The sequence below is a fragment of the Rana temporaria genome, chromosome 4, assembly GCF_905171775.1.
Source record: "Rana temporaria chromosome 4, aRanTem1.1, whole genome shotgun sequence".
Classification (NCBI taxonomy): Eukaryota; Metazoa; Chordata; class Amphibia; order Anura; family Ranidae; genus Rana; species Rana temporaria.
The window spans coordinates 244,306,070-244,324,143 of NC_053492.1; the positions used below are offsets into that span (position 1 = coordinate 244,306,070).

The 18,074-nt window shown below is 45.5% G+C and overlaps 1 protein-coding gene across 2 annotated transcripts in view; it reads left to right on the top strand.

The window, feature by feature from the left end:
• Window positions 1-15,774: 15,774 nt before the first annotated feature.
• The window catches only part of CASP8AP2 (caspase 8 associated protein 2), a 52,263-nt gene continuing 49,963 nt past the window's right edge, over window positions 15,775-18,074 (top strand). The window contains exon 1 of one of the 2 annotated variants that reach the window (XM_040350096.1): window positions 15,775-15,987. The gene's annotated coding sequence lies outside the window, so the exon portion shown is untranslated. The remainder of the gene's footprint in view (window positions 15,988-18,074) is intronic. The other variant, XM_040350097.1, reaches the window with a different exon arrangement.

Consider the following 18,074-nt stretch of genomic DNA (forward strand, 5'->3'; position numbering starts at 1 on the left):
CAGAGAACTGGTGCTGCGGGCCTGATATATAGACGACGTCCTCCTCCTCTGGGATGGCAGCATGGCGTTGCTTGAGTCCTTCATGGGTAATTTTAAACGATAATGACAGAGGTATTTCCCTCTCCTATACAGCTAGTCAGGAGATGATACAATTCTTAGACCTTGAGATTAGTATTGTCAACAATCAGTTCCAGTTCAAAACTTTTTTTAAGAAGACTGACCGCAACGGCTTTATTCCAACGGATAGCTGTTATCATCCTTCATGGATTAAATCAGTTCCCCAAAGCCAATTTCTGCAGTTACACACTCCAAAGTAAGATCGCACCCAACATCATCAACCCTCCCACTCGCCCTTCCTATTTCCACCAAATGGTGGACTACCATCCATGTAAAAAATGTACTGTTTGTAAACATAACATTTCTGGGAGGGTAAAAGGTTTGGAATTCAGGTCTTCCACCACAGGGAAAATATATCCCATTAAACATTTTTGTACATGTGGGACCATGGACACACGTGTCCATGTGGCAAGTAGTACGTGGGTCGTACTATTCGTCTACCTCATCACGTGTCCATGTGGCAAGTATTACGTGGGTCGTACTATTCGTACATTCTCCGTGAGGGTGGGTGAGCATATAGCCCTCATCCTCAGTGGAGATACCCACCATACTGTGCCCAGACACTACAGACATCACAACAGAAATCCATCTGGCACACAATTTCTCGTAATTGATCAGTTTATTCCCCCATGGAGGGGTAGTCCCAAGACTCGCGGTGTGTCTCAGCCCGAGACCTTCTGGATCTACGAGTTGAAAACACACACACCTTTGGGTCTCAATGTCGAGTGGGACATAAATTCGTTTATTAACAAATCCTGAAGTTAACCTAGGTTGATCTAGGTTCGATCCTAATTGTTGGTATCCTTTCTATCACATTTGCATATTTTCATTTTTTGTAATATAATATTTTTTCTTTTATCTTTATTCCATTTTCTATTAATTTTATTATTTATTTCTGAGGTGCGGTAGAGATCTCCACCGTGGCTTCTGGTGTGCGTCAGCGTGCGCGTGTGTGCCCCGCGGCTCATGCCCAGTCGCCTTGGTCGTATAGACAGGGCCTTCTATATCCCGCAGCATAAGTGCGATATGCCTGGAACGCATGTTTGCGTCCCAGGCTCATCAGGAAGCGTCACATCTAACAGGAAGTCACAGCCCACGTGATGTGGCATGTGACTTCACCACAGCACACGATGATTGTAATTGGCCGGGCCATTGGTCCGGTTAATTGGCCTCGTCATTTGTTATTTCTATGGCGCTATGTGATGCGCGATTGGCCAACAGTCCTGTCAGACACCGCTGTTATAGCGCACGGTGATGCGCGATTGGCTGATAATTAGGAAGTGCTTATTGCCCTGGTTTAGATACTTGTCGCTACTGACAGGTGTGTTTATAAGCCATACTAATTCATTTAATTTGCTCTTTCATTTGTTTTTACCTTCATTTGGCTCCTTACATGAGATTTCATTTTAATACAATTGATCCTTTAACTCGGAAGTTGTCTCCGATTGGACGGACCCCGGGGGGTGTTTACATGCCAGGGTCAGATTGCAGATTTAAGTGAGAGCGGCATCAGTGGAAGCATACCCCCAGACAAAGCAAGTTTTTGTGAAACGCGTCGGGTGATTCCACTGCTGCCACGTACATATTGATCGATATGCTGTTTTATTTCCACTTTCATGTAATTGTTTATAACCATTATTAAAATTCAGTGCCTACGGTATTATGCTATGTGCCTCTTCTGTTTACCTTTCTCCATACATCGGTGTTATGGTTTGACAATTCGGGAGTGATTACCTTTAAACATTGAACATCTTCCTCTACCTTTGGCGGTATTGTCGTGTGAAGATTGAGTCCTATCCTGATACAGCCTTTGGGCCAGATTTACAGTGGACTTACGACGGCGTATCTCCACGTACGCCGTTGTAAGTTCGAAGGTGAGCCGTTGTATCTATGCGCCCTGCTAGACAGGGCTCTGGACAGTGGTCTGAGAGGCCTGTAATGCTGAACAGTGCTCTAGACAGTGGATGTAATGCTACACAGTGCTCTGGACGGTGGTCTGAGAGGCCTGTAATGCTGCAAAGTGGTGTGCTCTGGGAGGCCTGTAATGCTGTACATGGCTCTGGATGGTGGTCTGAGGGAAGGCCTGTAATGCACAGTGCTCTGGGATTATGTTTTGACTCTGAGAGGCCTGTAATGCTGCACAGTGCTGGATGGTGGTCTCAGGTCTGAGGGATGGCCTGTAATGTACAATGCTCTGGATGCCGGTGGTGAGAGGAGGCCTGTAATGCATAAACAGTGCTCTGGATGGACTATAGTCTGAGAGGAGGCCTCAGGCCTGTAATTGTAATGTACATACACACCCACAGTGCTCTCTGCTGTGGACAGTCATCGTCGTGAGTCGGGAGTGGGACTCTCGTCGGGAGGCCTGTAATGCACAGTGCTGCTCTAGTTGATCGTCTGAGGACTCAGAGGCCTGTAATGCTAGCTGCACAGTCGCTTTCCTGCTGGGAGCAGAAGCAGGCATAGCTCCTTGGAAACCATAAGTTCACAAGGCTCATGCCGCATACACACGGTCGTTTTTCGGGATGAAAAAAAATGTCATTTTCAGCATGTCCAAAAAACGTTGTTTTTCCAACTTCATCATTAAAAACGACGTTGCCCACACACCATAGTTTTTGAAAAATGATGAACAAAACACGGTGACGTACAACACGTACAACGGCACTCTAAAGGGGAAGTTCTTTTCGCCTTTGGGCTGCTTTTAGCTGATTCCTTGTTATTAAAAGACGATTCACACTTTTTGTCTGTTACAGCGTGATGAATGTGCTTACTCTATTATGAATGGTAGTTTTACCAGAACGAGCGCTCCTGTCTCATAACTTGCTTCTGGGAATGCGCGGGTTTAAAACGTAGTTTTTGCCCACACACGATCATTTTTTACAACACAAAAAACGACATTTTGAAAAACGACATGAAAAAATGCAGCATGTTCGATTTTTTTTTGTCATTTTTCAGAAGCCGAAAAACGATGTGCAGCCCACACACGATCATTTTAAATGACGTTTTAAAAACCGTTGTTTTTTTTCATGTCGAAAAATTATTGTGTGTACGCGGCATCAATGTCCCTGTCTCGCATTTTTGTTTTGTTTGTTAATGAAAACGGAATTGATTTTCGTCATAGTTTTCGCCAGTAGACGAAAATGTGATGTATTTTTCGTTTCGTTACTGTAAAAGGCCGTTGACAAAATTAACACTGTTACTTGATTTATATTCCAGGATTTTTGTGTCTTCAGCTGAGAGAACTTGAAATCATTTAAAACTTTACATAAAGACTCAGAAATCTTTCATTAAAGGAGAAGTCCAGCCTGAGCTTTTTAGGCTGGGCTTCTCTTCTGGGTCACAGGAGTGCAAATCGTTTTGCACTCCTGTGACTCGTTTTCAGCGGACAGCGGTCTGAAGTCTGCTCTCCGCTGACGTCACTGCCATCAGTCAAGGCAGTGTGTCACCCCAACTTCCAAATCTGGATCTATCAGCTGCCTTGATTAATAGCAGTCTCAGCGAGCCGCTGAGACGGCCACTCCCCACCCCCCCACAGCTCATTGCTCCAATGAGCATGGAGGATCAGAGCAGAAGCGATGCTGACTGACAGTCAGCATCGCTCTGCTCAGGGATCTGTGAGAACTGCCATTGGCGGTGTTCGGTGGCTCGGTTCTCAGTGCAGAGATGGTGGGGGACAGCTGCAGCATTGGTCTGATGCTGCATCCACCTAGGTAGGGGTGCAACGGATCACAGTTGATCCGAACGGGTCACCCCCTTCGGATCGGAACACACTGTGATCCGCGGATTGCCACGGCTCCGGAGCTAGGCCGAAGCCGCGGCCTTTCCTAATGTTACAGCGGCGGCTTCGGAGCTAGGCCGAAGCCGCAGCCTTTCCTAATGTTATGGTCGCGGCTTCGGCCTACCTCCGGAGCCGCGACCATAACGCTAGGAAAGGCCGCGGCTTCGGCCTAGCTCCGGAGACACAGGAATAACATTAGGAAAGGCCGCGGCTTCGGCCTAGCTCCGGAGCCGCGGCCATCTTGGTACACCCGGCGGCGGCCCTCCTCTGTTTACACCCACAGAGGAGGAGCCCGCACTCGTGGGACACACCGCTCGGGGAGTGTCTGTCGGTACTACCTGGAGGGGTGGGTCTCTGTACTGAGATGGGAGGGGTCACTGTAATGAGAGGAGGGGGGTCACTGTACTGAGAGAAGGGGGGTCACTGTACTAAGAGAAGGGGGGTCACTGTACTGAGAAAAGGGGGGTCACTGTACTGAGAGGAGGGGGGTCACTGTACTAAGAGGAGGGGGGTCACTGTACTGAGAGGAGGGGGGGTCTCTGTACTGAGAGGAGGGGGGGTCTCTGTACTAAGAGGAGGGGGGGTCTCTGTACTGAGAGGAGGGGGGGGGAGATGTGGATATTACAGTGGGAGAGATTTTTTATTTTTTTTATTTTGCCGATACGAAAAATGATCCGATCCGTGACACGATCCGAACCATACGTTTTTTGATCCGTTGCACCCCTACACCTAGGTAAGTATGATTAGCCCAAAAAAATAAAACCATACTTCTCTTTTAAGGTCTTTATGTTACATAGTTTAAATACAATTTCATAGATATGATATGCCACTGGACTTCGAGTAGTTATAACTGGATGAAGCCTGCCGGTACCGTTTTTTTTATTGCCGCCAGTCGGCTCTCTTGTAAAAGCAATCCTAGTGGGTAACTGCTGGATTGCCTTTACAAGCAGTGGGAGGGGACACCCCCGCCACCTTCTGGGAGTCCCGATTGGCCAGCTGGCACTTCTACCGGCTGATCGGAAAGAGCCAAATAAAGTCCGGATCGGTTTTGTTTAATACGTCGCTAATGGACAGTAACATTTACGTAGTTTGTCGCGGTTGCATGGGTGTGCATGATTTTAAAGCATGACATATTTGGTGTCTATTTACTCGGTTCTTTCATTCTATTACTAGGTTAGGACCCACTAATTCGGGGGAAACTTTGTCGCAGTAAGTGGGCTTAGCACTATATGACCATATAGTGTGACCAAACCCCCATATTTTTTAATATGTTCAGGTGTTTTTAACTAGCCTTGCAGGATAAATGTAATTTTGCATGTGTGCGCTGTAATCTGTTTTGTATTGTCTTTGGTCTTATAGTGTACAGGTAGTATACCTAAAAAGGGTTAATACTGCTGGTCCGAAGTGTAGATAAAATGCGTGCACACTGAAAGTGAGGCTCTGATACATGTGTTCAGTTCAACAGCTTTCTTATCTATGTTTATTACAGGCAGTGCTAAGCCCTTTTCACACACAGCATGATATGTCACTATTATGTTAATATAAATCTAAAAAAGCACATCTGATTGGCTGAAATACAAAAAGAGTACAACGTGATTTAAGCTTGGTTGTCCTCTGGCCTATCTTCACTTCTGCATATTTCAGGATGTGTGGGAGAAGAGGGTATCCGCCATTTCTGTGTTCTCCAGTCATTTCGACGGCAATACAGCCAATACAGCCACTTTTCTGAGCGTTTTTTTTGCAGCTTAAAAACGGCTCTCCACATTTTAGAAAATATGCATAGAAAAGAGGAATTTTTTGATTATCATTATGCTTATCACATTCATTTACAACAGCAGCACCATCTTTTTTAACAAGAAAATAGCAGCACCATCTTAGATGTAAAGCATTTTTAGGGTGTGCCCCCCAAGTATGTTTTTGTATTCACTCGGTTTATCATATTTTTTTATATTTTACCAAAAAATTGGATTATGTATTGTGTTTTTTTTCATTCAAATTTAAAATAAGTGTATGTTTTCCAAAAAATGTTTTAAAAAAAATAAAATCGCAAAACCCAAAATTAATTCTTTAACCCCTTAACGCCCGCCGCACGACTATTTACGTCCGCAAAATGGCACGGACAGGCAGATGGGCGTATATATACGTCCTTGCCTTCTAGCGGGTGGGGGGTCCGATCGGGGCCCCCTCTGCTGCGGGCGGATTCCCTCGGGGAGCGATCCGGGACAACGGCGCGGCTATTCGTTTATAGCCGCTCCGTCCCGATCGCTCCCCGGAGCTGAAGAGCGGGGAGAGCCGTATTTAAACACGGCTTCCCCGTGGCGGCGTATCGATCGAGTGATCCTTTTTATAGGAAGACTCGATCGATGACATCAGTCCTACAGCCACTACCCCCTACAGTTGTAAACACACACTAGGTGAACCCTAACTCCTACAGAGCCCCCTGTGGTTAACTCCCAAACTGCAACTGTCATTTTCACAATAAACAATGCAATTTAAATGCATTTTTTGCTGTGAAAATGACAATGGTCCCAAAAATGTGTCAAAATTGTCCGAAGTGTCCGCCATAATGTCACAGTCACGAAAAAAATTGCTGATCGCCGCCAATAGTAGTAAAAAAATTTTTTTTTATAAAAATGCAATAAAACTATCCCCTATTTTGTAAACGCTATAAATTTTGCGCAAACCAATCGATAAACGCTTATTGCGATTTTTTTTACCAAAAATATGTAGAAGAATACGTATCGGCCTAAACTGAGGAAAACAAATGTTTTATATATGTTTTTGGAGGATATTTATTATAGCAAAAAGTAAAAAATATTGCATTTTTTTCAAAATTGTCGCTCTATTTTTGTTTATAGCGCAAAAAATAAAAACCGCAGAGGTGATCAAATACCACCAAAAGAAAGCTCTATTTGTGGGGAAAAAAGGACGCCAATTTTGTTTGGGAGCCACGTCGCACGACCGCGCAATTGTCTGTTAAAGCGACGCAGTGCCGAATCGCAAAACCTGGCCTGGGCATTTAGCTGCAAAATGGTCCGGGGCTTAAGTGGTTAAGGCCTCTGCTTTAAAAATATCTAATGTTTGGAGGTTTTAAGAAATCTAGCAATAATTACCGATTGTTACATGTAAACAAAATGTGCCAGAAAAGTCCTGATTCATGTTTGCCATTTGTGTTCTACTTCCCCTTTATTACCCACTTGACCTCTAGAGATTTACTCCCCTTTCATGACCAGGCCATTTTTGCTATTAAGCACTGCAGGGTTATGCAATGCTGTACATCAATTCATTTAAAAAAAAAAATAAACCCACAAATAGAGCTTTCTTTTGGTGGCATTTGAGCACCACTGGGTTTGTCTATTTTGTGCTATGGGATTTTCTTTTTTTTTTTTTATATGTATATATTTGTTACTTTCTGCTATAAAACATATCCAAGAAAAAATTATCCTAGGACAGTCAGACGAGAATGAAAACTTCTCCTACAAGCTTTAGCCAGTGCTCAGTCAGACACAAGTATTTAGCAGTTTATATTTACAAAAATAATTGCATTTCCATGTTCTGTGTACTGTGGGAGACCAGATATAGTGAATGCAGGGTCCTGGGTTTAGTAACACTTTAACTGTATGCCTAACTAGTGTTTTTGTTTGTACTGTGAGGTGCTTTTACTAAGGGATTTACTCGATTCTCTTCCCTGCAAAGCAAGGATACAAAGTCCACCACTTTCACTCTCCCAGGCTTGATTCACACTAATGCGTTTTTGGATGCATTTTGCAGAAGTGCAGGGAATTTTTTTAACATGGTTTCCCTATGGAACATGTTCACATCAATGTAATAGAATTCAATGGACCCGCATCCAAAACGCAAGTATCGCATTTTTAATGGGATTTTGCAGTGATTTGCGTGATTTTTTTACACTGTATAAGGAGGGGGTCGAGAAGCCGGCTGTCGCACCCTTAACAACCAATGTGTCATCAGCTCTCAGCTGGCTTCCAACTCAATGTTAAAAAAAAAATGAAGACTAAAATAAAAATCTTGAAAAAAAACAGCGTGGGGTCCCCCCCAGGTCCATACCAGGCCTTTGGGTCTAGTACGGATTCTGAGGGGACCCCACACACCAAAATGTTTAAAAAAATGGCATGGGGACCCCCAAAATCCATACCAGACCCTTATCCGAGCATGCAGCCCGGCAAGTCAGGAAAGGGAGGGGACGAACGAGTGCCCCTCCCCTCATGAACCATACCAGGCCGCATGCCCTCAAAATGGGGGGATGGTGCTTTGGGGCAGGGGGGGCTCTTCTTCTTCTTCTCTGCTTCTTTCTCCGGTCTTTCTCCATCTTCATCCTCTGGTCTTCTCCTTCTCCCCCTGCTCCTTCTTCCGCACTTCTGTCTTCTTTGTCCGGTGTTCTGCCACCGCTCCCGCCGACAACCCTCCTCCAATGCTGCTTCCCGCTGATCTGTCGGCACCGATGTCCTGCATTGCTTAAATAACGGCGGGGGCGAGGAAACCGGATTACGTTACCAAGGGGCCACGCCTCCGTGTGACATCACAGCCCAAGGCATGATGGGGCCCTGACGTCACAAGGGGGCGTGGCATCCGGATTACATAATCCGATTGCCACGCCCCCGTCGTTATTTAAGTAATGCAGGACATCAGCGGCAACAGATCAGCGGGACGCAGCATCGGAGGAGGGTCGTCGGCAGAACACTGGACCACCACCTGGCCCCAAAGCACCCATCCCCCCATGTTGAGGGCATGCGGCCTGGAATGGTTCAGGAGGGGGGGCGCTCGCACGTCCCCTCCCTTTTCTGATCTGCCGGGCTGCCTGCTCGGATAAGGGTCTGGTGTGGATTTTGGGGGGACCCCCACGCCATTTTTTTTTACATTTTGGTGTGGAGGTCCCCTCCGAATCCATGCTAGACCCAAGGGCCTAGTATGGACCTGGGGGGGGACCTCATGCTGTTTTTTTCTCTATTTTTTTTTTTTAAGCCGGCAATTCTTTTTTTTACATTTCCTTAGCAACCAGTTATATACAGGTTAAAAAAAATCAAAATACAAATCGCAGTAAAAACGTGTGTCGAAAAACGCGGCAAGCACTGCAAAAAGCACTGCAGAAACATGCAAAAGCAACATGCATAGGTGTGAATCGAGCCTCAGAACGAAGCTCTGCATTGTTTGCATATGCGGAGCTCCATCCAGCCTGTCTCCCTGCTGATCAGTGGGTGGTGGCGGACATCCATTGGCCGCCACCCACTGATCGGCATCTGCTGTGACTAATCACAGCAGAAGCTGTGCGCCCCCTTCCCCGAAGTGCAGAATCACATATATATGTATATATATATATATATATATATATATATATAATTATATATATATGTAGCAGGCATTTTATAGTAATGCAATTTCTCCTTTTGGCCACAAGATGGAGACAGAGTGTCCTTACAGTACACTCAAACAAAAAGACTGACTGAAAAAAAGGGGAGTGTCATGAAGTGCTGAGGAGGCTTAGGAGAGGGGACTACTGAGGTAAAAGGGAGAGAGAGGGCTGGCAGAGACAGTGAGGAGAACTGTCTGAGGTAAAAAGCATCTGAGGAGAGCTGTCTGAGGTACCAGCATCAGAGAGGGAGATACCAAGGCTCAAAAAGTCCTTTGCTTGGACACAGTGACACTTAACAGTGAGGAGAGGAGGAGTGTGTGAGGGGAAGAAACTGAGGGGCCAGAGTGAGGAGAGAGAGTGTGCCTTAACAGAGGAGGAGGGATATCCTGAAGCCTGGGAAGAAGAGTCTGTGAGGAGAATAAGGAGAGTGGTCTGAAGAGAGAGAAAGAGTGTAGTGAGGTGACAGGTGTGAGGAAAACCTTTGAGACTGAGGAGACAGAGAGAGAGACTCTGGCAGCATTAGAGGGGGAGAAAACCAAGCATTTCCAGAGACTGCCTGGAGACAGTCAGGAGTGAGGACGCTTGAGGGGAGCCAGAAGAAGAGACAGCCACGTGGTCCACTTCTATCGTTCGGCCATCAGCAAGAAATCCAGTGCCTTACAACATTGCTAGGAGCATCAAGAGCCTGAACAAGCACCTGGGATTATCGTTGTGTCATCGCACCGAGGACTGATGAGAGGGTGCAAACCCAACATCCTTCTTGACACCATACTGACACTGCATGCAGACACCAATTACCCCTTACCTGCAGTTGCCAAATATTGAAGGTTGTCTTTTCTAATGTATTAAAGGGTTTGTAAAGGAATTTTTTTTTTTATCTTAATAGCTTCCTTTACCTTAATGCGGTGCTGTTTTCATGTCCTCATTGTTAGTTTTTGCTCTCAAGTTGCTGTAATGCCGCGTACACACGATCAGTCCATCCGCTAAGAACAGACCGGTGGACAGTCGTGCCTACACACCATCGGTTAAAAAAACGATCGTGTCAGAACGCGGTGACGTAAAACACAACGACGTGCTGAAAAAAACGAAGTTCAATGCTTCCAAGCATGCGTCGACTTGATTCTGAGCATGCGTGGATTTTTAAACGATGGTCGTGCCTACTAACGATCGGTTTTGTTCTATCGGTTAGGAATCCATCAATTAAATTTAAAACAAGTTGGCTTTTTTTTAATCGATGGTTAAATAACCGATGGCGCCCACACACGATCGGTTTTGACTGATGAAAACAGTCCATCAGACCATTCTCATCGGTATAACCGATCGTGTGTACGCGGCATAATTCTTCTCTGATCTCCACACTTCCTGGTTGTCTGTTTCCTGATAACCACAGTACTGGGAGCTTTCTCTCTGTGGTCACTAATCAAGGAGGTGTGATTACTGTGTGTCTAAAACCCCTCAGCACCAATCAGTTTCGTTTTCCAAACCATCACTGCCCTGTATTGGCTCTTTGGCTCTGTACAGCAGAGAAGCAGGAAACAACATGCAAAAACGAAACTAGAAACTACAGGTACATTATATGATTGATTTTTATCTATTTTTAATTGTTTTTAAAAGGAATCAGTTAAAGTGGAGGTTCACCCTATAAAACATTTCTAACACTACATCCAGCCCAGTCCTGCATATAAAATGACACTGACCTTTTTTTTTTCTTTGCCGTAGATAGCGTTTAGCCGTAGAATTCACCGCGGCTTCCGGGTAGGGAATCCCGCGGGAGTGGGCGTTCCTATTGTCATGCCAATTGATTGACATGCTAAACGACGGCGCACACAGCGCGTCACGACTTCCCGAAGGAAGCTCGGGTCGGCTCGGCTCTATTCGGCACAATCATTTCAGCAAAAAAAAAAATGATTTACAACTCCTTTAAGTTATTTGTAGCAAGGTTTAACAGTGTTGTAAGTTTCTATATGCTTTAGTGATATAAAATAATGGGATGGTCATAGGGTCTGTGATGATCACACTAGGAGAATGAAAATTCTCAGCTTAAACACACACTGATAGAAGTCACCATTATCATTTTCAGTGGGAAAACAAAGAACATGCAGGTTAGCATCAAGGGCTCAAAAATGGTTGATAGCAAGGTGCACATACTATAGTGGCTCGTGAAGGTTTTTACACATGATGATACTGCCACGGAACCTCTCCTTCAGGGGACATAAAAAAATGTGCAAATTGATCACGCATGGTAATGGCAGAATTGTTGGGTCGCTGTGCGTTAAAGCGTACAGAGGGTAAGTCGATCTCGTCTTCTTCCTCAAAAGAAATCCCTTCTTTCTCCCGGATTACATTATGGAGGACACAGCAGGCTTGGATTGCCAGTTGGGCATTCTCCACGCTCAATTGTATTGTGGAATGAAATATTCGCCATTTGCTGCTCAAAATCCCAAAGGTGCATTCAATAAGGCGCCTTGCACGACTCAGCCTATAGTTGAAAATTCTTTTCGAGTTGGTTAAATTGTGCCTGGCATAAGGCCTTAAAAGATGGTGGGACAGTCCAAATGCCTCGTCAGCAACAATAACATGTGGCAGATCTGGTCCTTCAGTTCCTGGGAGTGGTTTCTCAGATGGCAAATTAAATTGTCCCTCCCGTAGTCTTCTCCCCATGTGTGATGCTGAAAAGACTCCGGCGTCTGCATTAGACCCATATGCCCCTATATCCACTGCTACAAACCGGTAATTGCTGTCGCAGATTGCCATTAGCACAATGGAAAAATATTTTTTGTAGTTATAATATTGAGAGCCGGATCCAGGTGGCATCTGGATTCTGATGTGTTTTCCATCCAGGGCTCCCACACAATTAGGGAATTGTGTTTTTTCCCAAAATCCTTTTGCGATTTCCTGCCACATGGATGTGTCAGGAACTGGCATTGCAGAGGATCGAAGCTCCTCCCATATAGCTTCACAAGTGTCATGAACAATTCCCGATATTGTGGAGGTTCCCAACAAAAAAAAAATGATTTAAGGAAGTATAAGATACTCCAGATGCAAGAAACCTGTGAAGAATAGAAGAAATATTATGAAAGGAATCCATTATGAAAGGAATCCAACATTACACAGGGCATAACCACTTGAGATCCAAGCTATGGTCGAAAGACGTCCACAGCGCGGCTCTCAAGTGCCGGGTGGACGTCTATGGACGTCCTGTTGTTGTTGTTCCCTGTGCGCGCCACTGGGGGCGTGCAGCGGGGAAACAACGTGCCCGGCGCATCGCTTGGGAGCCGATGCGAGTGCCTGGCGGCCGCGATGTCCGCCTGACACTTGCGATCGTCGGTAACACAGCAGGACGTGGAGCTCGGTGTGTAAACACAGAGCTCCACGTGCTGTGAGGGAGAGAGGAGACCGATGTGTGTCCCATTACATAGGGACACAGCATCGGTCACCTCCCCCAGTCACCCCCCTCCGCCCACACAGTAAGAAAACAATGAGGGAATACATTTAACCCCTTACTCAACCCCCTAGTGTTAACCCCTTCACTGCCAGTCACATTTATACAGTAATTAGTGCATTTTTATAGCACTGTATAAATGTGAATGGTCCCAAAATTGTGTCAAAAGTGTCCGATACGTCTGTCGCAATATCGCAGCCTTGACCAAGAAATTGCAAATCTCCGCCATTACTATTAAAAAAAATACATAAATCTGTTCCCCATTTCGTAGGCACTATAACTTTTTAACAAAAATACGTATGAACCTTAACTGAGAAAAAATAAATGTTTTTATTTTTAAATTGGGATATTTATTATAGCAACAAGTAAAACAAATATATATATTTTTTAAAATTGTCGCTCTTTTTTGGTTTATAGCACAAAAAATAAAAACCCCAGAGGTGATCAAATACTACCAAAAGAAAGCTCTATTAGTGGGGAAAAAAGGACGCCAATTTTGTTCGGGAGCCACGTCGCACGACCGCGCAATTGTCAGTTAAAGCGACGCAGTGCGGGAAGCTGAAATTTCGCCTGGAAACGAAGGGGGTTTATGTGCCCAGTTAGCAAGTGGATAATCAAGCAAAAAGGCTGGCTGGCTTACCTGAGGGTAAGGAGAAGTCGCTCCTCTGGAGGCACAGAACGTCTCATTTCTGTGTTTGTCCGGTATAACCTTGGATGCAACTTTTCTAGCAAATAATCAAAAGTTGAAAGATTCATCCTGGTGAAATTAAAAAAACTTTTGAGGGTACCGTCGCAAATCTGCGTATTGCAGAGCAAAAAAACCCTCTGTTGGTCTCTTGAGCAGCATGGGATGTGACCAGTACCTGCGTCTCCTCGCAGACATGTTTCTGGTCCTGCTTTTTTCTCTCCTCATATAATATAACATGACAAATGATGTCACATCATCACAATATTGCCCGAAATCCATCTTATAAGCAAGTGCAGCGATTGATCACGAAGCAAACAGCCTGCTGTTAATATACAGCAAGAAGAAAGCACAATGCACGCTTGGGGAAACAAAGAATTATGGGAAAATTCTTGAAAAGCTGATGAAATAAAGCTAAAACAAAACAAAAAAAAAAACGGAAGTAAAAACGGATGCAAAAACGGATGCAAACGGACGGAAAACGGATGTAAACGGATGAAAAACGGATGAAAAACTGACGAAAAAACGGATCAACTGAAGGAAAAAAACGGACCTAAAAAACGGTCCGCACGTGTGAAAGGACCCTTAAACCGTGCTAATATATTCAACTTTTTTATCACTACCAGGTGTGTGTCTATTATTGGGATAAGTCCACAGCCAGGATAACGGTATTTACTGCATGTGTCCTTAAAGCGGTGTTTCACCCTGCAGAACAACTTTTTAGCATAAAATTCGGCCTAGTAGCGCGAGCTACAGTATGCCTGTCTTAATTTTTTTATCCCCGTACTCACAGTGTAATCGTACATAGAAGATTCCGACTGCCCGCGGGGAATGGGCGTTCCTTTCAAGAGGGAGGGTGATTGACGGCCGGCTCTGGCACGTCACGCTCCCCGAAGACAGCCGGAGTAGGTCTCGGCTCTTCACGGCGCCTGCGCACAGACTATGCGCAGGCGCCGTGAAGAGCCAAGCCTATTTCGGCTATTTCCGGAGAATCGTGACGCGCCAGAGCCGGCCGTCAATCACCTTCCGTCTGGATTGGAATGCCCATTCCCCGTGGGCAGTCGGAATCTTCTATGTACGATTACACAGTGAGTACGGGGATAAAAAAATTAAGACAGGCATACTACGCTACTATAGGGTGAACCCCCGCTTTAAATGTGTTTTCAGTAATTTTATTTAACCAGGTGTGTCAGAGGGGCTGAGGTCATTCTTGGAGTTGAGGCGGAGATCAGAGAATCGAAATTCACCAAGCGGCTCGTTCTGGGGTGGCGCTACATATATTCCTAGATTGTAAGCTGTAGCAAGCAGGGCACTCTGATTCCTTTTGTACCAAATTGTAATGTAATTGTAATGTCTACCTTCTTTTTGTTAAGCCTGCGCAAACTGTTGGTGCTATATACATCTTGTATAATAATAATATATATATTTACACACACACGATTCTGCACAGAATGGCTGCCCTGTAGCAGTAAATCAGCTTTTGGGGTGGCCGGTGTTCTAACGTGAACTGCCTCCGATGGGTCAGCGCATGCACAGTGACAAACGTCACTCCAGCTGATATGTTGATCTGCTGGTGTGATGTAAACACAGCGCATGCACAGATCGTCTGAGGCATTTTTTAACAGGAGACAGTATTCGACGGGCAGTATTCAAAGCTATGCAAACAGAGGGGGGTGGTACTTGTCAAATTGTGCCTCGCTGTTGCAGGGTGAGTTTTCCATGTGCTGAAGAGCAGGTTTTGTCTGTGTTGCAAGATGGGTTTGCTGTGTTTAATGGTGGGGTTCGTCTGTGTATAAGGGCAGGTTGCAACACACACAAAACCCGCCCTTCAACAAACCCACAACGCAACAGCGAGGATCAATCTGACAAGTACGTTTTCCCGCTGTTTGCATAGTGTCAGATAATGCCTCTGACAATCTGTGCATGCGCTGACGTCACGCCAGCTGATCAACATTTCAGCTGGAGTGGCGTTTGTTACTGAGCATGCGTGGGGGCATTTTTTAAATTGAGGCATTTGTTGATAGAACACCTGCAAGCAGTCTTTCTTTTACTTTCACTTTCAATGACAATGGTAAACAAGACCAATAGAGAGGGGGGGAGGAGCAGAGACAGTAATGCAAACCTAATAGGTGTACTAATGTTCTCCACTTTGTCCACAACTAAAAAAAGTTTTACGTTTATTTCTACTTTAAATATATGAATAACAAATAGCTTAGCCAGAACCAACAATACTAATAAGAACCGTCTTACTTCATAAGCTGACACTATACACATAGCTAATTCTCAGCGATAGCACTGGGAAGGTGTCATCCCTGTCACAAGGATAGCGGATCATCCCCCTTACTACTCCCTCCGCCTCAGACAAGCCTTCCCGCCAAAGCCCGTGCATGGATGAGGCGCGCTCCGGTGACGCAGGCAGGCGCGCTAGGACGTGTACGCTGATTGGTTGGTTGTGCCAAAGCTTGTTTGGGGGGGCACATCGGTGTCACCGAGAAGAGGTTCCCCCCTGAGGTGTCCGAGTGCGGAAGACACCGACAGGCCGATGAGAAGGGGGGGTTCAGGGCCCGGCGGTGGTTGGCGGGGCCTGAGAGCGGGTGAGTGGCGAACACACAGGCCATGACTGTGGGAGACATGGACAGCATAGGCTGCACCGTGCTCCACTATGATACAGTGTTGTGTGTTTCCGGGATGGCAGGTTCATACATCAATGTATCATTTTGGAGTTCCTGCGTGCATGACATTGATATAATCCCCTGTGTCTGTATATGGTGAGGTCAGGGTTGTTGTGGTGCCTCTGTCCTGGCTTATCTAATGGAAGAGCACCTAATGAAGGAAATCACATTTCACCATTGGGTTGTGTTCTTCACATATGCCACATAGTTTGGGCTCATTGACCCGGGTTGGCTCCATACAGTGTAAAGAGCTGTTTTCTGAACTGCGTACAGGCAGGTAATGTTCATGAATGGACACGCATCGGCTGTACAGAATCACCCACACAGGTACGCAGGGACAGGTGCACAGGCTTTATATTGGGGCACATGCCAATCTCTGCTGTGCAGGGGAGTCTGTACATCTCATGGGTAGGGATGCGCTCAGGTGTGTTCGTACAGTCCACGTGCAGAGCCCGCCAGGAAGTCGGCACGGTGCTGCGCCAACCACAGGCAGGGAGACGTTTCCCGATCTCTGCAGCCGAACATCGGGACAATGTCTTCCTGCCTGTGATTAGCGCAGCGCCTGGCGGGCTCTGCACGTGGACTGTGCGAACACGCTGGAGCTTATCCCTACTCATGGGTGTCCAATCACTAACATGGCTTGCCTCCGAGCTAGGACAGAAAAGTAAACAAACACCTCTTCACGCTGTATGGTTTTTGGGTGATTTTTGATAGCAGACAAATTAATTGAAAAGGGTCATATGAAACGGATGAAATGCAATTTTCTTATACCAATAACAGGACTTGCGGGTTAAAAAAGGTGGTTGTAGCATCTGATCATTTAAATCCAGCCACCCCCCCCCCCCCCAATATACAGATTGTAGTCATGGACACATTCAGGCTTTACTACAATGCCACTTCTTCTCTGAACCGCGACCAAGGTGTCATTGTGAATGGTAGTCATGCGAACGTCTTTCTTGTCCTGCCCCTTCATGGCCATCACCTCCTCATTCCTCCTAAATGCAGATTCCCCCTTTTGTAGCCGTTTTAATAGTAAACTCTATGGGAAGCCCTTCCCCTTTTTTTTTTGGAAGGTACCGCAGGCCAGGGTTTTTTTACGATACAGGTGATGGGAAAAGAGGCAAGCTGCTGTAGTAATTGTCTACATATAAGTGGTATCCTCTTCTCTTTTTTTTTTCTAAGAGGTCCCAGACAATTTTACCACTGGTTCTTATATATATGTGGGGCACTCACGGGGCTGGAGCTGGCAGTCCTTGTCTTCATAAATCCGGAAGGTGTACACACATCCAGTGGCTCGATCACACAACTTTTTTTTTAATTTCAACCTGTACCCGACTCTCTTACTTGGGATATACTGCTTGAACTGCAGCCGGCCAGTAAAGTGGATAAGGGATCCGTTTACACAAATATTTTGGTCGGGGATAAACGCTTCAGAAAATCATTTGGTAAAATAATTTATTAGGGGGCGAGTCTTATACAATTCATCGTGGTTGGGATGATCTTGGGGAAGGGCAGTGCGAATAATCATCATTGAAATGTAGGAAACGCATAATCTTATCGTAGCATTCCTGGACATGACAGCAGAATATATGGGGTTGGTGGACCAGTAAGCATACAGTTAGTTTTTCTTTGTAAGCCCCATATTAAAAATAAGGCCCAAAAATAATTTGTATTTGTCTAGTGTGAGACGTTGCCATTGGAACATAGGGGCCGTAGGACAAATTAGGGTTGGCAGCAATAAATTGCTCTGCATAGAGATTTTAGTCCACAATATACTGCAACAAATCTTCCGGGGAAAAACAAATCAAAATAGTCCAATTGTGGAAAAATTTGAAGTGTTGGGCTGCACACCTGGCTGTGCAGTGAAAGGGTGGATTATAGCAGATCCTGAGTTGGCAGGCAACCATAAGGTGTTTGCTAGGGCATCGGGAAGGTAGGACTGGGCCTGAATTCTTCAGGTTGGCCGTGTACTTCCAGTACTGGTACTGGGCTCCTCTTCCTAGGTTTTG